Raw genomic sequence first — 26,201 nt, forward strand, 5'->3', positions numbered from 1 at the left:
AGCATCAGTTGTACATAGAAATCATTCTAAAATGCAAAGTGCCCTGAATTTCTTTAGCAAGGATTGACAGGTTAAAAATAAAGCAAAGTACCCTGCAATTCACTAATATCTACATTTTATCTGTTAGGGTATGCCAAACTAATATGCATTTTTTTTTCAGTCAATAGTATTTGAAAAAAGTACTTAAAATCCTAAGTTTTATTTAGAGCTTAAGACTAAAAGAAGACAATGTGAAGAGAATTATTATATTCAACCACATGTCTCAATCCTCAGAAACTATTATTTATATATATATATGCATATTTATGATAAATTTATTATAACAGAGTATAACTAAAAGGATGATTAAACTCAAAATGGGCAAAAATCAACTTTGAGGTGAAACTAGACCTGAGGTTAGATAAGTTCTCTGGGGACAGTCTGAAGCTAGAAAAATAATATTTTTTTTATTTTTTAATATTCCCATTTTCATTTGCCATTTTCATTCTCAGCATTCTGGTCAAAATATATGTAGACTATTTTATAGATTTCACAAGTTAAAAATAATGCTGTGTTTGTGTTTGCATAGAATATCTTTTCCCAAATGTTGACTTGGAACCCTAAAGTGAATGATAAAATACAGCAACATCAAATATAATGTGATTTAAAAAAGAAAACAACTTTTGGCAGAGAAAAAAAGATTTGAGCTAAGGATTGCATAGAATATTTTGAAATTATTCATTATTTTGTAACATTAGGTCATTTCTAAACATGTTGTTTTTATATGGAAGAGGAATTCATTTAGCAATACACTAATGGAACATTGTTCCAAATTAACTGCTCACAGGCAGCCACCATAAACTCTCTGTTTATAAATGTTGTTTAGGATACTTTATATATATGCAGACAAAAGGTAAAAATAACTTAGAGGTTTTCTACAGAATTAATGGTTTCTCTTTTATCATCATCTTCTTCTTCATTAATTAGAGAATATTATTAACTTAACTTTTCATTCTCTCTTAGTTATTTCCTAACATCTCGTGGTATAGGACATGGCTTACTATACTACAACCAATCACATTCCATGTCTTGGGTGCCTCCCTCCATTATGATAAACTATTGATTTTCTTTGCCTTTGATGACCATGACAACTCTGAGAAGCACTTGCTAGTATTTTATAGAATTTTCATGTGGTTGTATCTCTCTGGTATTTTCCTCATGATCAGAATAAGACTATGTCTGTAAAGAGGAAAATCACAGAGGTTACAATCAATTTTGTATTGTGTTATGCTACGGTCACATACCAGTAGCCCTCAATGCTAAAGTCTTGCTATTAGTTTCTTCCACTAAACCTTCCTTCTTTTCTCATTCCAATCCTTTGAGCAAGTCACCTTAAAAACAAAACAAAACAAAACAAACAAAACAAACAAACAAAAAACAACAAAAAAAAACCACTTAAAGAATCCCATTAAGCACAACCCAATATTAGAAAATTGAGGAATAGACAATGTATTTAATTCCAAAATATTTTTTCTAAAATAGTATAAAAGAAAGCACAGTCACAGAGATTGAACCACCACGCTGAGAGCATACATGGGACTAGCCCTAGGCCCTCTGCACATATGTAACAGTTGTGTAGCTGTTCTTCATGTGGGACTCATAACAGTGGAAGAAAGGGCTGTCTCTGACTATGTTGCCTGCCTTTAGGACCCTTCCCTAACTGGGCTGCCCAGTCTCCTCAATGAAAGAAGGTGCTCCTGGTATTACTGTGATCTGAACTTAACTTCACTACGCAGCCCTACACTGCAGCTAAGTAGCCTCTCCATCCTGACCTTGTGAGAGTTGAGTATATCCTATCTCTGACTCATTCTGTCAAATCTCTCTCAGATTTGTCACTTTCAAACATTGATGCTTCCTTCTGCAAACGTTACTTTCATTGTTTGGGATTAAAGGTGTATACTAAGGACATGTCTGTATTCTACACAGAGGGATTAAAGATGGGTACTGAAGCTTGATCTCACACACACCTAGAATGTTTTTGGGTGTGATCCCTTGTGAGAACAGCTGTGTTGTGGGATTAAAATTCCTGTATATCTTTCCCTTTTTCTGCTTAAGCTAAAATTTGTACGTAAAAAAGAAACAACTATTAACTCCATAAATATAAGTCTATTTTTTATAAAGAACTGTTGATACAAGTTGATATGATGACCCTTCATAATTGCAGTACTGATCATCTTCCTTCAGCAATTGTCCACTAGAGCATTAAGGTTTTCCAATCGGCCAATCTGATGAACAAGCTGTCCATTTTCTTCCTATTTGTTGAGCTGTCCCCATTACGCATGCAGGTGGGACATATCAGTTTTTTCTGCATCACCTGTTCTGCTGTCTTTCTGAAACTTTTCCTTCCTTTAGTCATGCTTTTCATGTGGAAGGTTCTCTTCCTTGGATTGGATTTTTATCAATTGTGATGGAATCCACAGTCCTTCATTACCTGTGGAAACAATTTAAGAATACAAGTTGATCTGATTCAGCAGTTTTTTCTAGAATTCAGCGTCTTTCATTTCATCTTATTCCCCCTTTTCTGTATATTAAAGTACAACTAGATCTTTATGAATCCACACATAAATAAGACACTTAGGCATTCTCATCCAATGCCCAGCTCCACACCAGCATTCCAGGCTTCTTACTTATTTAAATACAGAAAGAAACAAGCTTTATTGCATAAGATGTCAATATACAGTTTCTCCAATACCTAATTCAATTTTCTCTAGTGTCTCTGTAGGTTGCTGACAGAAAAACCTGTTTAGTGTTATTTGTTGTCAGAATGCTAGATAATTTCCTGAGAGACTTTCCAATTGTCTCCTAGGGACTTTCCCATTGGTAAAAGATTACCTTACATCTCTTGCTAATCTGCATTCTTTAGTCCAATTACTATCCTTACCAGGCCATCAACAAATTCCAGAAGGTTTTATAGAGAAGGATCTAGGAGTGCTTTACCTACACTGCCTTTTCAAATGACCCGTCTCCCACAGTCAAAACAATGGGAATTCGATATCTAGGATTATTGGCCATTACTTCTCCAATTACATAGTTATTAGGGTCAATATCAGCAGCACTTCTAATCCATTCATCCATGGATGCTGATTAAAGTTTTAAAGGTCTAAGAACATTTTTACACTCTGCATTTTCATTTTCGAAAGCTAAAGTTTTAATTAATGCCCATTTCACCTCTGGGTCTGATATTGCTCTATTTATCACAGACAGTAACCTGTGTGAGAAGTTACTAAAAGTCTCTGTGGGCTTTGCATAATATTTGTGAATAACATAGACCTTTTTCTTTGTTCCAGCCTTTTATAGGCACCAAAGTACACTGTATAATAATAGAGTCATCAAATAGCATCTGGTGTCTTAAATCAGCAAATTATTCTTCACCTAACCATTGGTCTTTCACAATATTAACATCTTTAGATCTATTGTGGTTTCCACAATTTCAGCTTCTTCCCACGACCACATCAGCCATTTTGATTGAGTACCAGCTTCCAGAATAGTTGGTGTTAAATCTTTCCAGCCTTGGGTGATAACCTTGTTTTGGTAACCCACGTATTTAATATCTGTCTTACATAGGTCAATGTATTCTATAAGTTACTATTGATTCTTTAAAATGTTTAAGATCTTATATTTTAACAGGATTCCAGACTAGTTGTTCATATTGTGAGTTTTCACCATTTTCTGACATTTGTGTCACAATAACTGGGAAAAATTGTTGGGGTGGTTGCCTTTCATCAGTTTCATTAAGAGATGGTACTATAGGTTCAATAGTCTCTCTGTCTTTCATTAGGCACCATTCTTTCACAATTAAGCACCTCCTGTCCTCCTGTTCTCTTACTTTCTCTGTGGTTTTTTTTTTTCCTCTCAAGACTTTTTGCAGTCATAGCTAAACAGCTATTTTTTTTCTTATTACACAGGTATATTTTCAACTGTTTTTAGAGAAAAAAATATATAAAATTCCAATCAAAAGTATTCCTCTTCCTCTTCCCCTTCTTCTTCTTCTTCTTCTTCTTCTTCTTCTTCTTCTTCTTCTTCTTCTTCTTCTTCTTCTTCTTCTTCTTCTTCTTCTTCTTTCTTTTCTTTCTTCTTCTTCTTTTCTCTTTCCTCTTTCCTCTTCTTTCTTCTTTCTTCCTTCTTCCTTCTTCTTCTTCTTCCTTTTCTTTCTTCTTTCTTCTTCTTTTCTCTTTTCTCTTCTTTCTTCTTCTTCTTCTTCTTCTTCTTCTTCTTCTTCTTCTTCTTCTTCTTCTTCTTCTTCTTCTTCTTCTCCTTCTTCTTCTTCTTTCTTTTTTCTTCTTCTTTCTTCTTCTTTCTTCTTCTTTCTTCTTTCTTCTTCTTCTTTCAGTTTTGTTGTAGTTATTGGTTTTATTTTGTTTGGTTAGGTTTGGTTTAGTTTGCTTTGCTTTAGTTTGCTTTGCTTTGGTTTGGTTTGTTTGTTTTTAGGAGTAACATGATCTTGACTTTATTAGATCAGAACAAATGGGGTTCCAGCAGAAGATCCATTCATCAATTTGGCTTCTTGGTCCTCAGACAATGAGGGAAGTGCACCAAAAAATACATCTCTCAATCTCAATTTCTCAGAATCTCACTTGGGCCCTAAAATGCATTTAATTAATGACATTGTTGTTTCCTTTCCATCTTCAGCATCCTTTTCTATTTTATCTTCCGGATGTACTTTCTGCATGGCCTTTTCATGTCGAGAGCTGTTCCGGTGCTGCCCATCCACGGCAGGGCGTGGTATTGCAGACGCTCTGATTTTTTTTTTTTTTCAAATAACATTTCCATCCCCTAAACTCCTACTCTTGCTCTCAAGAGATCTGAAATGGAGTTTCCCATTTTTAATGCCAGAAGAGTCTATCTAAATATGAAAATTGTCTTGTAGTGGCTAACTCTGATTCTCTGTCTGAGGCTTCTGTGTCATTCCTTGATCTTGGCTTGAGGGTACTGCTATGTTGGAGTCTCTAGAGTCTCTGGATGTCTAGAAAAACTGATGCTTCCTATGGTAACAGGTGACAGGCTAATTTCTCATCAGAGGCTTTCTGTGGGTTGTCTCCTGTATTCTGCAAATTTTCCATCAGATTTCCTCTGCCTTCTGCAACATTGATAGGCTTTCTTCTTCTCTTTCAATCATATTGGGTGCCAGATATAAAAGTAACTCTCATTTGTCAGATGAAATTGTCTTCTTAGATGCTTGCTTCTAAATAAGCTCACTTTTTCTTGTTCTTTCTGAATTCTGTCAGGCTAGCACTAGCTCAACTCAGTTGTTCTGACTCAAAACTCCTATTCAAGCTGACTGATTCAAAATGGCTTCTCTTGGCTTTTTAATGTATTGCTCTGCTTGGCCTCAAACTAACTCTAGCAATTTGTTCTTGTCTTCTGCCTCCTTGTTCTCTGGCTTCAACTGCTTTTGCACACAGTGGCTGATCTAAATTGAACTGAATTCTACTCACTATACTGTACTGCACTTTAGTAAGCTTGCTTTCCTGTCTTTGTGAGAGTGAGCTATACCCTATCTCTGAGTCATTCAGTGAAATATTTCTGTTTTGTTACTTTGTCAGGTACTTGTCACTTTTAAAGATGTTTGCTTCCTTCTCAAACTAATTGTATCTCCATTTTGGAGGATTAAAGGTGTGTGCTAATGGCGTGTCTATATTCCAGCCAGAGGGGTTAAAGGTAAATACCCCAGCTGGTAAACCCATATGTGATTCCTTGCTAGAGTAACCATGTTTTTATAATAAATTCCCCTACATTACTGAAACTTGATATGCCAAGGCTGTTTGATATCCATGGGAGATTTCCAATTTTCTAAAGAGAAATGGAGGAGTAGAGGATAGGTGTGAGGGGAGGTATGGTAAGGACTTCGAGGAGAGGAGTGAAAGGTAATTGTAGTCTGCAGTCAGGATGTAACACAAACAAATAATGGTAAATATAATCCTTTCTAAAACTTCAATTTCTCTTATGCTTCGTATGCAATTTTGCTTAGGGTCTATAGAACTATAAAATTTCTACTTTCTCCAATATGTTTCTTGTTATTTAGAATTCATGTTTTATACTTGTTTTTTTTATTTGATTATGTACAGCTTCCTCCCATCACTTTGCTGTATATCTGTCATATAGATTTTTTTTATTAAATTAAAAACATAATAGTTTCAATGTCCATATTATTTGTACTCAGTTTCCCTCTGGGTCACCATAAGCAAGTAGTCACTTCATGTAAGGTGGCTGTTGTTTGTATTCTACATTAGATGTGTCAGTTCTTCCTCCATGGCTTCATTTTCAGCTTGGACACTGGGTTCCAGTGCTTCTTCTCTTTTCTCTCCTTTCCTTTTTCCTTTTTCCTTCTATTTCCTTTTTCCTTCTTTTTCCTTTTTCCTTTTTCCTCCCCTCCCCTCCCCTTCCTTCCCCTCCCCTCCCCTCCCTTTCCCTTCCCTTCCTTTCCTTTCCTTTCCTTTTTCCTTTCCTTTCATTTTTCCTTTCCTTTCCTTTCCTTTCCTTTCCTTTCCTTTCCTTTCCTTTCCTTTCTTTTCCTTTTCTTTCCTTTTTCCTTTCCTTTCCTTTTTCCTTTTCTTCCCTTTTTCCTTTCCTTTCCTTTTTCCTTTCCTTTCCTTTTTCCTTTCCTTTCCTTTCCTTTCCTTTCCTTTCCTTTTCTTTCCTTTTTCCTTTTCTTTCCTTTTTCCTTTCCTTTCCTTTTTCCTTTCCTTTCCTTTTTCCTTTCCTTTCCTTTCCTTTCCTTTCCTTTCCTTTCCTTTCCTTTCCTCTTTTTCCTTTCTTCTTATTTTCTTTCCTTCCTTTTGCTTCTTTACCTTTCAATATCTTTTTAATAATTTTATTCATGAGAACAATATTACATCATTTCTACTCCTGTCTGAACTGCATACAATACTTGCTGTGGTCCTCCATCTCTCTCAAATGCATTTATGGTGAATCTTTCTCTTTCAGAAGTCACTGATTGCTTGGACTCTTCATCTACGGGGAAAGAGTGCGTGTGACATGTCCCCCATCCATGTTGTCATATCAACTGATATATTTTTTGGCTACCATATTATTGAGACTTCATGGTGCAGGATCCCAGTCTTTGTTAGATGGCACTATTTAGCAGCAGACATCCTAACCCCTTTGCCCCTCTTGAACAATGTTCCCTGAGCCATAGGTGTAGAAGTTGCATTGTAGGTGCACAAATTGAAGTTAGGGATCCCTCAATCACTTTAGTTTTGTGGAACTTTTCTGTAGCCTCTATTCACTGCAAACAAACAAACAAACAAATAGGCATATTTGATGATAAGCTAGTTACACTTTCACGTATGAAACCTCTGTTGATTTCCTCTGCTCTTAAATAGGTGTTGACCTTATTATTACCATATATATGCTGTATATTTATCCTATTTCAATACTTTTACTATTCAATACTTAGTTATTTTTGTTTAGCCACATGATGGCAAACTCGGATCCTTCCAGATAAAGCTGGTAGCTCTCGAGTTTCTAGAAAACCTGAAGTTTGTTTTGATTTCTGTAATAATGTCAAGGTCTTACACTGTTTGTCCTTAATACTTGCCAAACAATGCTTGTAAATTCTCAATAAATTATAATTAAATAAAAGGATAAACATATTAAATAAGAGTATCTGTCATGAAATTGAAGGTTATTAACTTCCTGCTATAAATTGCTTTATCAGGTTATTGTGTAACTCAAGCTTCACACTTCAGTTATAGAGAATTATTAGGAATTTGTAAAGCTGCATATATTGGCTTAGAATTGGCACATTGTTGCATTCACACATGTTTTATTAGTCCTGGAAAGTCTCATAGCTGAGCTAATATCTATGTGAAATATTATAATTTCTAGCATCTTTGCCTATGTAATGATACCTTACCTGCCAAAAATCTTTGCAATTTTTTTCTGCTTCTCTGGATCTATTACTAATACTTTTCTTACCAGCTATTTTTGAAGTATACTGCTGATTGAAATCTACTGTTTGAAGAGGTGGTGATGTGATGCAGTTGAATTCTGCCATTTTTGGATTATTTGTTCAGCTACTTTCAATTTGTATTGAACAATCTGATATTGTTTTATATTATCCCCTTTAAATACTAAATGCAAGAAAGGTAATTTAATGTAAGCTTTGTATTTAGTACTTAAATACATGGTTAGTACAGTATTATAATTCTGTTAATGTCTTCATTATTATGCATGAGTTATGTAAAATATCATGTCTTTTTAAAATTAACTATAACTAAAATTTATAATTGTCTTTTATTTAAACTCTTCTTTTGTCTTCTTGTATTTGTTGATACTTAAATTTTTATTAACCACCTATAGTAAACATTAATATCATCACAGACAAACTTGAAGAATCCTTTTGGGACAGTAGCCAAAGTAGGAAACTAAATGAAAGTGATTAAATTATGGCACAAAGTTTCTGTAAGTATTGATATGAAATGCTGTGGTCATACATTTTCATATGCTATAATTTCAAAATACCACTAGCTACATAATCATCTTAATAGCTTATGGTTTTTATGTAAGTAGCAAAGATATTCATGTCAGTATATAAAAGAACTTCAGTAGTTACACCTAAATCTATCACACTTCTCTTAAATAAGTAATTTCAACATATATCTCACTATCTTCCCACAATATAATTCAAAATTAAGTCTGAGAGAAAAAAATATATAAAATTCCAATCAAAAGTATTCCTCTTCCTCTTCCCCTTCTTCTTCTTCTTCTTCTTCTTCTTCTTCTTCTTCTTCTTCTTCTTCTTCTTCTTCTTCTTCTTCTTCTTCTTCCTTTTCTTTCTTCTTCTTCTTTTCTCTTTCCTCTTTCCTCTTCTTTCTTCTTTCTTCCTTCTTCCTTCTTCTTCTTCTTCCTTTTCTTCTTTCTTCTTCTTTTCTCTTTTCTCTTCTTTCTTCTTCTTCTTCTTCTTCTTCTTCTTCTTCTTCTTCTTCTTCTTCTTCTTCTTCTTCTTCTTCTGATTGGATGAGGTGGGGGTGGAGCTAGATGAGGTCGGCGCAAGGATAGGAGGTTTTGTTGTTTAGCCCTGCCCTAAGTAGAAGCTAGCTGTAGTAAGAGAAGCTGTTGTAAGGGGAGCTGTTGTAAGAAAAGCTGCAAGAAGGAGAACAAGTAAAGAAGCTGTTGCATGAACCTGACTTGGTGGCCATGTCGTTCTTGTCCCAGTGGGCGGCGAGGACGGCCGACAATGGATTTTTAATTTCCAGTGGTGGATTATGCACAATGATGACAAAACAAACGGGAGGCACTCATTCGGACAGGGTTGAATAGATGCAGTATACTTATTAGTAACATTTTCAAATCTCATATTTGTAATATGGTGTAAAATAAGCAAAACTTAAGACCTATGGGAAGTTCCTGGAACAAGAAATAAAATATCCAATGTATAAAAACCTAAATAATTTTATACTAAGCATTCTATAATTCAGCAATGTTGGAATTAACTGAGACATCAGTATGTGAGGAAAAAGTTCAACATAATTACTGCCATATGATTTTTAAATATTTGATATGCAAATACAGGATAGCAAATGCCATGTTAAACAATGCTGCTCATGTTATCTATAAAATAAAATCCCCCATTATTGTGCTCAACAGTAAAGTAAGAGGAACAAAAGGATGAGTTTCAGCTCAACCCTAAAATAGAATAACTCATATGGGAAATTTAAATAGATAAGCTGGAAAAGATTCATATTAGCAGTTTTAGACACCGGACAAAGGCAAGAAAAGTCATGACCTGTGAGAGAACAGAAGAGCCGTGAAGTGCCACCTGCCCTGGCTGTGACCTTCAAGGTTGTTTCTTGCCCACAGTGGGAATGAAAACAGAGCATAGAGGCCTTCTGTACCATGACAGAAGCTGTGCCTATGCAATTTGTTGCTCAAACTGATAGAAAAGTTATATACACGAAGAAAGAGCTCTAATGAAATTCCCACAGGCCCACACCTAAATACAATACAAGCATGATGTAAAATTGGTCAATATGAACCATTGACCACTGCCCAAGATTTAAAAGCAATCATCCAAATTCTCATGGGAGCTGAAAAGTGCAAAGTTCATACCAGCCATAGTCAAGAGACTTTGCTGAAAGCTTGGACAATTCAGTTAGTGCCAATAAAAGAGTCATATTTATAATAAGACTCTGGTAGCCCCAGAGTAAAAACTATATTATGAATATCTCAAAGGGGCTCAAACATAATTCTCAAGAGCACAAGATACATCTATAAGTCTTTTAGGAAGACAAGTATGAACATTTTTTAAAATTAAAATATCCAACTATTTGCCAATCTGCTATCACTCATATACTCAGAAATAAGGAATAATCATCATTGATAATTAAAGAGACAATAAACTATCACTTTTGTGAATATACTTAAAATAAATAAGTTTGCAAATTACAAAGATAATATAATTAGGATGTGGGAGCATCAAATGAACCAGCATAAATGTGTTCAACAGTCAATGTAAAATATAAGCACATACACACAAAAAAGAGATAGAAAGATACAAAGATCAATTTAAAACATGCACGTGAAACTAAATTCGCTCGAATTAAACAACTCAGCAAAACAGAAAATTTCTAAGAGAGAAATAAATTTATAAGTACAGAAATAAAATATATTTGAATTGAAGCAATGCTGGGAAAATTAAAAGCAGTTACTCAGGGATATATGGGACAATATCAAATTGAAAAACACACTTACTTCAGGCTTTCCAGACTGAAAAGCATGGGTACTATTAATATTTGAAAATTTCCTGGCTGTTCATCGTCTAAACTTGCATTTTAGCTTTTGCTTTAGAAGCCCAGCAAATGGATAAATGTGTATAATATGCAGAGTGACATCAAGGCAACTACTAACAAGATGACAGAAAAATATGCAAACTGTTGCAGTTCTTTTACAACCTAAGACAAAAAAGTTAATATTTATTTGAGCTGGTAAAAATTTTAAAAAATTAAAACCATTAAAGTACTTGCAAATCACAGAACCATGGAGACGAATAAGACTCTGCTCTCTATTGAAAAGTCACAAAAGTAATTACACAATATCACCATTCTGCCTGGTGGTTGATAACACTGGAAAATCAAGGAAATACAATCTGAACACACACACAAGTAGCACAAGTTATGGTTAAAGGGTTGTTAGCTTGAAGAAAAAGAAAAGGATACAAAGTTTAAGTTGGGGGGATATAGGATGGGGGCATAGCTGCAAAGAGTTAAGGGAAAGAATTTAGGGTGAATATGATCAAAATACACTGTATGAAATTCTAAAAAATGTTAATAAAATATATTTTATTAATGTATATCCTATTAAAATTGTTGAGCAGTTTGTTTAAAATAAAAGACTAACTCTAACACAAACACATATACATAAAACACCTACATGCATATACACATACACACACACAAATATCCATGTATACACACATATCCATATACACACATACTTATGCTCATATACATATACATATATATACAGACAGACATCACACACATATATACATGTACACACACACACCTACCCATGTACACACATGTACACACACACAAACACACACACGCACATGGGCACACAGACATGTATAAAACAATGAGGTTAGAAAAGAACACAGTATTCACAAAGAGTAATCCCTTACTGACAATGTTGCCAAATACTTAAAAGACTTCCTTAATAACAAAGGCCTCTGCCATGTGAACAAGAAAAGAAGCAGTGATCCTGTTGGATTCGAGATACAGAAATATACATCCATAAGTCCAAACAAATATAAGAAAGAATGAAAGAGTAATAAAGGAAAGAAATAACAAAGAGGCCGGGCGGTGGTGGCACACACCTTTAATCCCAGCACTTTGTAGGCAGAGGCTGGCAGATTTCTGAGTTCAAGGCCAGCCTGGTCTACAGAGTGAGTTCCAGGACAGCCAGGGCTACACAGAGAAACCCTGTCTCAAAAAACAAACGAACAAACAAAAAAGAAATAACAAAGAAAGATGCAGAAAGGACAATAGTACTTGTAATTGAGAGGCAGAGTAAGAGAGGTTAAGGAGGATTTGGGTAAAACAGTGTGTTCTGAATGAGTCAGGAATGCTGCAATCAGAAACTCACCAGCTGTGGCTAGCAGCACAAGATCATGAGTCCCCACTCTGAACTGAGTGACTATGGCCAGTTGGTGGCTTCTATGAGGAGAGTTGGTTTACTTTAAAAGCATGGCTTCTCACATGTACGGCATGCTCCAGTGGAGCACAGCACACCCCAAAGTATATTAGTAGCACAAGTTATGGTTAAAGGGTTGTTATCTTGAAGAAAAAGAAAAGGATACAAAGTTTAAGTTGGGGGGGATATAGGATGGGGGCATAGCTGCAAAGAGTTAAGGGAAAGAATTTAGGGTGAATATGACCAAAGTACACTGTATGAAATTCTAAAAAATGTTAATAAAATATATTTTTATTAATGTATATCCTATTGAAATTGTTGAGCCGTTTGTTTAAAATAAAAGACTGACTCTTAAGTTTAGATATAGGTATAAAGAATCTAGATAAACTACTTTTGAGTTTAAGATTTATTTTAAATTACGTTTTTGTGTATGTTTGTGTGTGGTTTGTGCACATATTAGTACAGGTGCCTGTGAAGTTCAGAAGAGGGTGTCAGATGCCCTGGAGCTGAAGGTACAGGTGCTTCTGAGCTTCATGATGTGGGTCCTGGAAACTGAAGTCAGGTCCTCTGCGGGATGCTTGGTTACCTCTACCACTGAGCCATGTTTGCAACCCCTGTAGAACAAATAGTTTCTAAAAAAAAAGAAAAGAAAAAAGATAAAGAATTTACATATTTTAAACAGACATTTTCCTTTCTGAGTAACAATCATTAAGACTATATAATGTCAGGATACGTACAGAGAAAGAATAATGGACAGGATTAGAGAAACCAGAAATATACTGACTCACAGACATGTTTAACTGTGACTTGACACAGACACTGAAGTAGCAATGGTAAAATATTTATTTTGAGAGTAAGTTGTGCTGGAAAATAAACGTTCAAATGAAATGAATCAAAGACGTTTACTTTATGTTCAAAACATAAAGAAAATTAACTATAAATGTTTATAATTACTATGAGCAAAAATCTATACACTTCTACAAAACTATCCTTCTAGGGAAATGTGCACATTTGGACCACATGAATATTTATTAGGTAGGAATAATTGTGAGACATTAAATTAGTTTTTAAGTATATTGGACTCTACCATGCAAAAAATCTTTTAGGATTTATGTATCTCAAAATAAAATATAAGCTTGAATAAAAAATGTTAGCAAGAAACTTTTAGGCAACATGCCCAATGAAAGGGAACAAAGGACTTAAACAGACATTTTATAAGCAAGAATATGAGGATATCATCTAAATATTTTAAAGTGTTTACTTTCTTTACTTAAGAAATACAAGGTTGTTGCAGAATATCTGATCATACTATGAACCCTGATATTGTATTGTTTACTGAAACAACCTGTTTCTGTTTGTGGTGTGGTTCAGGCCTTAGCATACACCTTTAATCCCTTTGGCTGGAATACAGATACACCCTTGGTATACATCTTTAATCTCAAATAATGAAGGTAAAGTTAGTTTGTAGAAGGAAGCACTCTAATTGAGTCTAATTGAGTCTGAGAGTGACTTCCAGAATAGGATGTGCTTAACTCTCCCACAAAGAGAAAAATAAAAGGAAGCTACTTAAGAGAAAGCAGTGTAGAGAGAGGAAGGTAGTCTTATTGGGAGAGATTTACAGAAACAGGTTGTAGAAAGAACAAGTTTGACACAAGTGAAGGCAGAACAAGCCAGAAGATGAAAGGGGGCCTGAAGACTAGAGTTAGATATTGCCAAAGTTAGTATGAGGCCAAGTGTAACAATTCAGGGGAGGCTGAGCGAAGTCTGATTGGATCTGTTAGCATGGAGAGGAGTTCTGAGCCAGAACAGCTGAGCTGACTAGCCAGTCATGGTTCAGAAAGAGCTATCTGTAAAGGGTGAGTTTATGCATCCATACATCTCAGAGGCTAAAAACATTCGCTGCCTAGGTAAAGTTGTATGAAGGCTAGAAGCTTCCAGTACTAGGACTAGACTAGCAGGCGCAAAGTTAGCCCCAGCGAAGACAATTATTTAAGGCAAATAAAAGTTACATTTACACAAGGTAAAGTGGCAGAAGTTATTATATACTTACCAGAGTCAATAGTATAAAAAAAAAAGAACAAACATAATTGGGTGGGCATGGAGGTCATTTGGGGATGGTAGGTCTGGACAGAGTAGGGGGAGTGAATATGGTTAAAAGTCATTGCATGTAACTTTCAAAGAACTAAATGAAATATTTTTCTAAAGTCTTGCATTATCAAGCCAGTAATAACCCACAACTATTAGAAATCTAAATGTCAGTTGAAATACAAATGTCACAAAATCCTAGTGTTGTCACATAAATTTCAGATAAGTTCATTGGGGACTGTAGAGGTGGTTCAGAGGTTACGAGCACGTATTCTCATACAGGGAGGCTGTATTTGCTTCCCAGCAACCACACAGCGGCTCATAACTGTTTACATATAGTTTCAAGAGATTTGATTCCCTCTTCTGGCCTCTGCTTATACCAGGTATGCACATAATGCAAATACATACATACAGTCAGGACAATAAGATAAATACATCTAAATATAAATAAAAGTAAATTCAATGTGTAACTTCATACAGACACAATTACTGGGTTTTGCCCAACATGAATGTTTACAGTAAGTTTGTTTCATAACTGAGAAAAAAACAGGAAAATTGTTTCCAACTGCCTAGTAGATAAACTATGATGCAGTCAGGCTTCCATTATCAGTACTCCTCACTAACAGGAATGGATGAAGTACTAATCCACATTACAGCATGAATGAATAAACTTGCACAATGCTGAAGGACAACCCAGCCTGCCCTGATTATCAAGCAAAATCCTTAGAAAAGACAATAAACACTGTTCTTACACTGGCTAGAAAAGAATGGGCTCGTTCAAAAGCTTATATCTAGGAAAAACTTCTAGAATAAAAGTGAAGCAAGTAAATTTGTTGACATTGTATGCTTTCCCAGACTATAGACAATGTTAGACTTCTATCTGGCTTTATTTTCCTTTATTTAAACACTTTGGCTATTCCAGTAGCCAGTTATCCCCCCTTTACAAGGAATGGGTCTTTGTATTTCCTCACAGGGTATATCACAAAATGTTATTACTTGTAGCTCAGACTTTATTGAAACCATTAGATTTGTTTAATTCTTGAAGGTCTTTAAAATATTGATGTGAATAAAGATTTCTAAGAGTGTTAGTCAAAGAAATGACTCATAAAAGTTAAAATTACAAATTAAAAAATTATAGCAATATTTCAAAGACTGTGAAAAAGTCTGTAGTACATGTCATGTCATATGCCACATTGCTATATTTTATATATATCACAGTGTATGTCATATATTATGAACATGTGATTAAAACCAACAATGAAACTCAGTCAGCCCAAAAGACTCAGCAGGGATTGTAAAAAAAAAGGGGGGGGGGATTGGGCCAAGTACATGGAAGACAAAACTAGGGCAGTGGATGAATATGATCAAAACACACACACACACACAAACATACAGAGAGAGAGAGAGAGAGAGAGAGAGAGAGAGAGAGAGAGAGAGACAAACATGTATACACACGCATGCACACACCAATATGAACATTTCAAAAATAGAATAAAAAGCATTTCAGAATAAAACAAGTAATGAAACATTTTTAATGCCATATATGCCAAAGTAGTAGTTTAGACACAGAAAAAGACATCCATGTGTGGTCATGGCACAGTTTAATCCAAGCACACAGGAAGCAGAGTCAGGCAGTATCTATATTACTAGCCATGAGCAAGCCTTGTCTACATAGCAAGTGCTACATAGTATAGTCATGCCCTGTCTAAAACAATAATAATAAAAGAAACAATTTGAAAAGTCTCTTAACAAAACAAAGTTATGCAAGTATTATATAAATACATGAATGGCAATAATCCTCAGTAACAATATAGAAAAAATGGCACAGATGACATTGATGTCCATTATTTCATATTTATTAGAACAGTGAAAAATCAAATGCCAAAAATTTCTGTATAGATTGATATATAAAGCAAACAGAAAATGCATTATTTGTGGAGGAAAAAAAAAAACAAGCATTCAGTGATCACCAAAAGCAACTTAGTATTTTTCATTTTGATTAACAAATTTAAAAGTTATTTTATTAAATGATACAAATAATTTCAAGTTTATTTTTAAAAAAAGAAAAATAAAAGCATAAAATTGTGACCATCTTAAGAAATATACCAAATCCACAATAGCCTGAGCTACAGGAACAGATACTTGAAGTCAATCCAAATAACAAATAAGAAGTGGTTTAGAAATCAAATCAGACATGCGCAGACTCAACAGAAGCAGAAAAATACAGTGAACACATGAAACACCATACATAAGTCAAAAAAAAAAGTTGGCAAACAAAACAGCAGACATGAAATGTTAGATCTTATGTGACTGCATTCATACAGAAGTCTGGAAGAGCCAACTGTCTGCAATGGAACCCATAGAAGGAAAGAGAGAGGGAAAAGAAGAAGAGAGAGAGGAGAGAAAAAAGGAGGGGGGGAAGGATACAAAATTCATTCAAAAGGAAATGAAGAGCTTAGACATTTTATCAAAGTAATTCCTCTACTCTTGTCCATTGACTTGTTGATTCTTTGTATTTTCACAACTGGAACTTTAAAAGAAGCCCTGGTCATCAAACTTATAACGGGTGGAAATTCTTCCAAAATGTTATAGTCAGTTGCATATAAGTTTACACTTGTATGGTACATAACACTTTTATCTTTTCGTTATACTCAGTCCACGGATTTAGGTTTTAGTTATGTCAAGCTACATCAGCAACTCCTAGCGAGATACCTTTCTACATTATTGACCTTTTTGCTGAAGAAAAAAAAAGAGCAAACTTTTATTTTACTTTGCAACACACTGTTAATTAGAGGAGCACAGTGCATGGTCTCATTATGAGTTCTGAAATCAATCATGAAAAAGCAATAAAAGTTAAGTAGACTCTTCAAAATAGCTCAAATAAACTCACACTCTGTAAATAGAACATGCAATTGAGCCACCTCTCTGTGCTCTCTGCAGACACCTCTTAGGACCATATTTTTTTGGGGGGGGTATAGCTGTGGCTTATTTGAACTTTTTACCTTAACCTTTCTCTTATTTTTTCTTTTTTGAGCCTTTCTAGAAGGTCTATTTACTTCTCCAGAATGCAAGCTAATAAGATGTAGGAAGCTGTATTAAAGCCATTATCGTGGCACACACCACAAGCCAAAGCTCTATTAAAAATAAAGTATAAGGCTGACGTCTTCTACAAACATTAATGGAGGAAGGAAAAAAAAAAAGAATTTGCGCATGAACTAGAAAGCATTTGATTTAAATGATGAACAAGGATTGGAAAGATAGCTCAGTAGCTTAAAGTGGGAGAACATGAGTTTACTCCTCAGAGAAAGCTGTGAAAAGCAAAGCATTGTAGCATAGGCTATATCCTCAGTTGTGCGGAGTAGGAAATAGCAGATGAGCCAGCCTACCCTACTTGGTAAATTCCATGTCAATGAGAAATACTATAATTAAAAAACAAAAACAATCAAAGGTTGTCCTCTGGCCTACACAGCCAGAAAAATCCTACGAACTCACTGAATAAAGCTCCAGGCCCTCCATAATCAATAATCCATTTGTTTCCTCTCTATATCTAATTTTTCCACTGCGTTCTATATGATATTTCTTAGATTTATCTCTTATATCCCCTGAGGAACCCAATCATTATGGTCTCCTTCCAAATAGTTCACATGAGACACCAAACAGACAACCACAGTCTGTAAACAGGTTTCATTTTACACCACTATCAGCAAGGCTAGTTTTTGCTCTAGCCAGTAATCAATGCAGAGACCGGCAACTGTTCAAAAAGCAGGCAGTGACACTAGGGTGTTTGCAGCTCTAAATGGCACATCTACATGACACCTCTTTCCCAAGGCTTGGAGATTGTCATAAGAGGGGGCAGAAAGACTGTGAAGAAAAGAATTGTCAGACTAGAGTGAAAAGAGTGTTGTCCAGATATGAGTAGGCAGTCAACCATATGAACTCTCAGTGGCTGTAAACGAATTCATGCACAGAACTTGCACAACATTGAGCCAAACAAACACCCATCACGAATTGGGAGGGACGCATGAAGCCACACCACTAGGTAAGGAGCTATTGGCAATTGATGGCTGATGGAAAAGAAGGAGTCAGTTTTGGGTTTTGTGGTGGTAGTGGTGATCGTTGTTTGCTTTGTTTTTGTTTTTGTTTGTTTGTTTTTAACTGAAGTGTGTAACAGGTTGCCTTATCTAAGTCTACCCCAGTTCCTGAATAATAACATGGAGGCTTATTTTTATTAATTAATGCCTAGTCCTTAGGCTAGGCTAATTCCCACCTAGCTCCTAACACAAATATCTTGTTTATACCACTCTGAACTTCTGCTACATTGCTGGTAACCTCCCCTCATTTTCATACTCCTGACTGCCTCTGCCTCACAGTGGTAAATCTCCTGGCCTTCACTCTTTCCCAGAGTTCCTCTTTCTGAATGATGTTACACCTTCCTACCCCACTTTTGCTATTAGGTCGTTGGCTTTTTGAAATTTTAACCAATAAGAAGATGTCTTAGGCCAGTAAGGAATATCAGAAACATGTTCTTTTACACAGGTCACTCCAACAGATGTGGCATCTGATGGGCTATCAGTGATCTAGCTGGCCCTGTACATGTGCTCATGCAGGCAGCTCTGAGTGGACTCAGTGGCTTAAAATTATATAAAATTGGGAAATAATAATAGGGTTTGGTAGGAGAGGAACTGGAGCTGAGAAAATTAGGGGAGGAAGAACTCATAAAGATATATGCATTACGAAATCCTCACATATAAAAAATTTAAAATAAATATTCTACACAAAAATAAAATATTCACTACATATTTATTTAACTACATAAAATAATATTAAATATTCTAAACCCACAAGAAGACAAATTACATTTTACTTTTCATAAAACTATCTTCAAAGTAATGAAGGAAAGATGAAGACAAAAGGAAGGAAGGAAGGAAGGAAGGAAGGAAGTAAACAAAATGGAAAGTAGAGTTTATTATTCTGAATTTCTCCCTTCCCCGTCTAGTGTATTTTATACAAGTAAAGGGAAAGAAGCAATATGCTTGGTGAATGTGCAGTTAGGTGTGAGGGATGGGGTGCCTCTGCAGGCTGAGGTATCCCTTTCCCCTGAGGGACCAGCCACAGTAAAGTATAGAACAGAGTTTATTCAAACCTAGGGCAGGGGAGCTGAGAGGGTAGTAGAGTCAGAAAAAGGTGGAGAGAGAGGAGAGGTCAGCTATGAGAAGGTAGAGATAGGGGAGAGAGGAGTAGGGGTGAGAGGGAATAGAGGGGAGGGAATTGAGCAAGAGCAAGAAGGCAAAAGAGAGAGAGGAGCAGGTGGGCAGTTCCTTTTATAGTGAGTCTGGAACACCTGGCTGTTGCCAAATAACTGTAGGGCAGATCCTAGACAAAATGCTAACACTGTCTGCTTACCAACGTTATGTCTGTGGTACTTAGGAAGCCTTGAGTGAGTAATGTCTTGAATGAAGAATATGTACAATTAACATGGCACAGCCATATCAAGGATCCCATAGCCCCACAGACCAATAGAAAAACTATACATCAATTCCTCTGCCCTCCTCCACCTGTAGTTAACCTCAGAGGAATGACAAAACATGTGTATGTCTGTGAATGCTTTCTCCCCAAGAGATATTTATTCCGTGAAGGATTTCTCCTACAGAGACTGTACCTACTGAGAATATCTAAGCCTGACTACTTGGTTGGCTGCATATAATAAGTTTTCCTTTTTGGCGATCTGTATGCAATAACCCCACTGCCATGTGCAGTTGTACAATAATGTCACTCCCATGTTCAACTTTATATAATACATTTGCTGATCTTCCTGGGGCTGAGATTTCTCCATCAGAGAAGCCTGTCCACCTAACCCCAGATTTTCTGTGTGTCCATGTGTCTGTGTGTTTGTCTTTTCTTCTTTTCCTAATGGTGCCTGAACAGCCCAAGCCCTTGCAGTTGTACAAGCATATGGCACTTGTCCTCTGTTTATTAATATATTTTGTTGGGTTTTTTGTTTTTCTTTCCCCCCATAATTCACTGACCCAACTTAGTACTTTCTATACATGCATATGAATACATGTAGAAGACTTGACTTAAATTTTGTCAACCTGTCCGGGACCATAGCTCTAAAAAAACTGATTTTTGCCTCCTCTTGCAGCCATCAACTGTAAACAGTTCATTTACCAAAATTTAAACAAAATTGTAATTTAAAAGTTTCCCTCCACAAAAACTGAAGTTATAGGGCAGAGCCACTATCTCTTCTACTTATTTCCTCTTCTTCATAGCACAAACTTGTAGATTGTGGTGTTCAAGGGATTAAAAGACAAGATTCTCTAAATACAACTTGATCTGTAAATGACCTTGTTATACAGATTTTATAGCAGGAATAGTCATAGTTCTTGATGTTAAAATAAAATCTTCTAATTTAAATTCACAAATAAGGCCACTGACTTTAATTTCGTGTGAGGCAAACAGCATGTTCAATACTGAGTCATATAACCACAAACACACACACTCACACACACGCACACACACATATACACTCACACAGTCACAGTCACATACACACTCACGCACATATATACTCAACACATTGGTGAGTGTCAGGGATGTTGTATGGGTCAGTTTCTGGTTAGCGTCTATCCAGATGTTAGAGGACTGCATTCCTGCGTCATGAGTCGTAGGATGAGATACTCTACTCAAACCAAATAAGTCTGCACAGCACAGGTGGTCCATCCTGAGCTAAGGTATAAAAGCTCCTCCATCTTTGTGTTTATCTCCAGTCTGTTCTTTGCATAGGGGATTCTATAACCTTGTTCCTGGAATTTATGGTCTGTTCTAGGAGATGGTGACATATGGCCTAGTTACTGGGATGAATAACTTGGGCAGGGGGAGGGAAGGTATGGTTAGTTCCTGGAAGAGATAACTTTCCTTTTGAAGTCAGGCCTGGTCCTAAAATGGAGTTTATGTCCTCCTCTCACATATAGAAGGGAAGAAAGGCATCATAGAAAGAGCAAATTCCCAGAGTATATAGTAAGCATGCTTTATCCAGTATCCACTAAAGAGGTGTGGGAGGGTTGTTGGGAGGAAGCAGGGGAGGGGAGAGAGAGAGAGAGAGAGAGAGAGAGAGAGAGAGAGAGAGAGAGAGAGAGAGAGAGAGAGAGACAGAGAGAGAGAGAGAGACAGAGAGACAGAGAGAGACAGAGAGAGACAGAGAGAGACAGAGAGGGACAGAGATAGAGACAGACAGAGAAACAGAGAACAGGGATAGAGACACAGATAAAGAGAGACTAAAGGAAAGGAAAAATTATACTTTTGAGTTTTTTTCTCAGTAAAGCAGTCTTTTGCCCCAAGGTAAACTTTGTAAGTAGCAGCATGGGGTGGGGAGTTACCTGAGAGGTAAGTGTAAGGACATTTTCTCATTAAGAGGATTATTATTCCTCCGTTCTCTTAGCACATCTTCAGAAAGAATCTGCTTTCCTGTCCATAATACTTCCCTTAACACTAAAGGGAGGAGCGAGGATTGCAGTACTGTTTTAACCCTTAAGAGCTGATCAGGATGTTGTGTTTACACTGGCGGCAGAGAAGTATAAACTTAGATTACATTCTTTAGACAAAGAGGAAGTAGCTTACCCTTAATGGGAAAACAAAACAAAATTAAACCAAACAAAACCCTGATACCTTTCCCTGTGGCATTCTGCTGGAAGAGCATTTTAATGTCTCCCTTTCTAGGTTATCAGAGAAGTTGCAAGTGGGTCCTAATCCAACCTAGAAAGAGGAGCTCATCTGCTCCAAAGCTACTAAACTCATCCTAGCTGCTTACCAATACCAATATCACTCTACACAAACTAGGACCTGGTCTCACATTTTTGTATACATGCACATAACTTGACCGTAATAACTGTTTCCATGAATAAGCTTGCCATTAGACAAGTATAAAACTATGAGGCATACCTTTATCGATACCATAATAGCAAAATGAAAATTATGTGATCCATAACTCTTTTTTTTGGAAATTTCCCATTTAAAGTTTTTCATATATGAAAAATTATCATAAATCCTTGTCACAGAGAAACAAACATTTTCACAGCAATGAGAGATCCATACTTTCGAATGTGTCCTCCAGTACCATTAGACAAATAGGAATCTTGAGTTTCTAAAACATCAATCACTTGCTTCAAGTCAGACAACCTTGGTCACCTTGAGTTCTAGCTCCTTGCAGGCTTATTGATACCGTTCCTTATGATGTCATTATTGCTTATGATCTCATTGCTTATTATGTCACAGTTTGTTCTTATCATCAAAAGCATTGAAATGGCTTGACCCTTAGGATCAGGCACCTGACACTTGAGCTGCATACACCTTTGAGATCTAGGAAGTTCACTGCCTTCCCATCCTTGAGAAAACTGACATCCCAAGTAGCCACGGAGAATCCCACACCATGTGCAAAGGGAGCAATTTTCCCAAGCACTCTTAGCGTGTTAGATCAGAGCCAGCAGCTTCATCTATAATGGGTTTATTCTCTGACTTGTCATCCACACCAAATATGTCCTTTTGTCAGAATTGGTCCTGTCAATAAATTTATCTTGGCATCAAAACAGACACCTTGTCCTTCTGGAGCTTCACCAAAGAGATTCCCTTCCACCTAAGTAGCATCAGTTTTCAGGAAGAGATTAGATGGCTTCCTAATTTGATTTGCAGCCTGCTTTTTCAAAGACTGGAGGAGGCCCAGATTTTTTTGCCATCCACTGAGCTTGTTTGTCCTTTATCCACTCACTGTTAGCCCAATCTGTTCCTTAAAGATAAATTCTGAATTTAAAGAGACCAGCTCTTCAAAGTCAATACCCTTGGGGTGGGGGTGCTGCCTACCAGCAGGAGGCCACTATTGGATAGTCCCTCAGGAGGGCCAAGCAGATTTCTTGGCTTCAGCAATCCTCACCATACTGTCTCCTACAGCTGCATATGCAATTTGCTTTGGCTTTAATTTATACTCAATCACCTGTTCAACACACTTTCCCCAAGACTTTAGAGCCTTTGTTAAATGGACATTTCCTTTCAAATCATCATGAAAGATACCTGTTTCCAATGATCATTTAAAATAATATCCTTTGCATCTGGAACTGTCTTCAAAAACAGGAGAGAGCATTGTCCATGGGAGATTACTGGTCTGTGCTACCAGGGCCATCATCTTAACACAGAATAGATGGCATGCTGGCATATCACAAGTGTTTCTTCTGAGTATATGTGAATCATTAATATATTTAGTACTAGTTCTGAAGTGGCAAAAATCTGTTTTCTCTTTAGACAGCTCAATAGGACGGATACTAATGAAGAGAGAACATGTGGGTTGACTTGATGTTCAGTACAGGTTCCTTTTGGCCTTGTCTCCAATCATTAACCAGAGCTCCCTTCACATAAGTCCTTTCTAAGCTAAAATAAAAGGCAATAAATTATATTATTTTTAAACAAGAGATGAAAGATAGAACAATATATAGAAGCAGTTAAAGAATAGGCCTAAGTGATATTTTTCTTTGTCTTTTGAAATACCTTTCAACATGATTTTTATTCATATCACAGAATATCAACATAGCGTAAGGTACGCTATGATAAATAAGTATAAAATAAAATAAAGTTATAGAAATAGTTTTATTCTCTCGGTAATTTACATCTCTCTTGGATTGTCTTTGTTACTAGCCTTTGTAGTTTAATGTGTTGATTTCTTTTCACTGTAAGGCATGTGAATTTTATGAGTTTAGAAAAAAAAATCTGGAGATGTTTAATAGGTGAAAATATGCTGGCATTATTAAAGCTAATTGCCCAAAGATTTACAAGTGGAGACACATTTAAAGGCACAATCATTATGGTAATTGCTGCAATGAATACTGTGAACTTTTCAGTATATTGTTATGCAATGCCCTAGGGAAGTGTCATTTCTAACACATTATTTTTGTATGGCATCCCTTAGACGTTTGCTGGTGAATGCTACATTTACTATTAAGCATATATTTCTATGGTTACCTCTTATTCATTAAGTCAGCCATCATCAATGAAAGATTATCATTCCAACATCACAGATCTAAATCACCATCTAGTTAAATTATGGACATTTCATTTAAATATCAGTAGGTCTAAGAAGACTGAAAAGCATTTTAAGGAGAAAGAATAGACAAGTCACTTTAATATTTTGAAAAGTACAATTGGTTCATAAATATAAATGAAGAAGCCAGCACTTTCATATCTTGAATAGTATTTCTTTAATCTTAATTCTCCACTGTGAACCATGGATTATAGCAAATATGCAAACTCCATCACAAATTGTTTATATTCTTCCAACAGAAGAATTCAATGACAGAAATTCAATATGCAATTCATTCGAAAGTAGCTGGTATTTAAACAGCCCTCACAAGGGTTTACATCCCATGAGGTTGTAGGTGGTGCCTACTGTAAAGTCTGCCTTTACTTAGGGATGTTTTTATTTGAATTGATCCAAGTGACCTTAAATTTTTTCCTAGCTTGACTAAGTTTGAGATAGTCTCCTCCCTGACTCTGGGACTCCAACCTCCCTTTACTTATGAGAATTTACTCTGAAAAACTTATAAATGTAAATTCCTTCTCTGCCCTTTGAGATGTAAATCTCTTTAAAAGCCTCTTACCAGATTTACAGCCCAGAAGTGTCTTTCTCAAGGATCTAGAAACAGCCCTTTCTAACAACAGCCATCGAAGGAAGTAGTACCCTGTGACCTACTTTCTATGAGGAGTGAGATCTTCTCTCTACAGTTGCCTTGCTCCAAAGCTCTCTTATCATAGAGTTATGGGAAGGTCACTTTTTCATTGGCACAAAGTTGTCCAATATTCACCCTTTTCTTGATTCACATGACCAGGGCAGAGACAGATTGTGTCATCTCAATCAGAGTTGCTAGCTTTAACTCTTAGATAACACATTGTACATCACACATGTGTGTATATGCGTGTGTGTGTGTGTGTGTGTGTGTGTGTGTGTGTGTGTGTGTGTGAGTGTGTGTGTGTGTGTGTGTGTGTGTGTGTGTGTGTGTGTATGTGCGTGTATGTGTTAGAGGACTGTTACAATGAAGATATGGGTAAGATCTGTCAAAGCTATATTAGGAGATGAGCCCTGAATAGAGAGAAAAAGAATTAAAATTCAAAGAGGAGTTTCATTTTTGGAGGAGGTCATTATGTGTAGTATGGATGGGTCCCAAAGAGAGACACAATCATGGCCAGGCTCCTTTACTTAGGCCTTGAAGAGACAGAAAATATCTCTGGACAACAAAGAGGATTTCTGATCTTAGCGTTTTTCTGGGTTGATGACAAACTTCATATCACATGACCTTACCTAACCAAAGAGATCACACAGGGAGACACTAAGAGAGGACATAGTTCAAAGTTGCCTTGTCCTGGGGATCTGAAGGACTGAGGGTCGGGAAGACTGTGTTGTGTGTAAAGTGTGTAAAGCAGGCACTTGTCAATTCTTTGTCCTGAAGAGACCAACTGCAGGGGGCTTGGCCTGATATCTAGAGAAGTAAGGCAAATAGTTCTGTGATCTAACAAGAATGACCATAAAGAGTCAAAAAGGTCACAGCTTTGTGCAGGAGTTTCAAAACATCAGAGAAGTAAGGAAGCCAACAGAAACGCAAGATGATAACACAATTGCTGGAGGTTGGGTGGTGGCTGTTGCTGCTGCTGCTGAAACCAAGTGGTCAGATGCGTGATGAAAGGTATCCCTATTACAGTGCTGAGTATTCAGCTCTTTCAGGGTTCTGTGTGAATTGCACCCATTCTGATGAGCCTATGAGTCTTAGACTATGGTTCTGACATGACTTCAATATCACCATATCCTCTATAGTCCCAATTGGCCCTGATGACTTTATAGGACAGTATCCTTTCTGCTTCTAGGAAACAACATTAAATAATCTGCCCTTCATGGGAGAGATGATGCAATC

At 36.4% G+C, this 26,201-nt stretch overlaps 1 long non-coding RNA gene and 1 pseudogene across 2 annotated transcripts; both read right to left on the minus strand.

Moving 5' to 3' along the window:
• Window positions 1-2,125: 2,125 nt before the first annotated feature.
• On the minus strand, window positions 2,126-22,477 carry Gm38772. 2 transcript variants are annotated; one of them, XR_868817.2, is made up of 4 exons: window positions 22,351-22,477; window positions 12,595-12,806; window positions 12,127-12,317; window positions 2,126-2,470 (listed from the first exon to the last, which is right to left on the minus strand). It is a non-coding gene; the product is annotated as a predicted gene, 38772 (long non-coding RNA). The 2 variants fall into 2 exon arrangements; XR_868816.1 differs by lacking the exon at window positions 2,126-2,470 and adding an exon at window positions 10,748-10,931.
• Gm19102 (predicted gene, 19102) lies at window positions 22,414-23,320 on the minus strand (annotated as a pseudogene).

Source organism: Mus musculus, chromosome 6, assembly GCF_000001635.26.
Source record: "Mus musculus strain C57BL/6J chromosome 6, GRCm38.p6 C57BL/6J".
Lineage (NCBI taxonomy): Eukaryota > Metazoa > Chordata > Mammalia > Rodentia > Muridae > Mus > Mus musculus.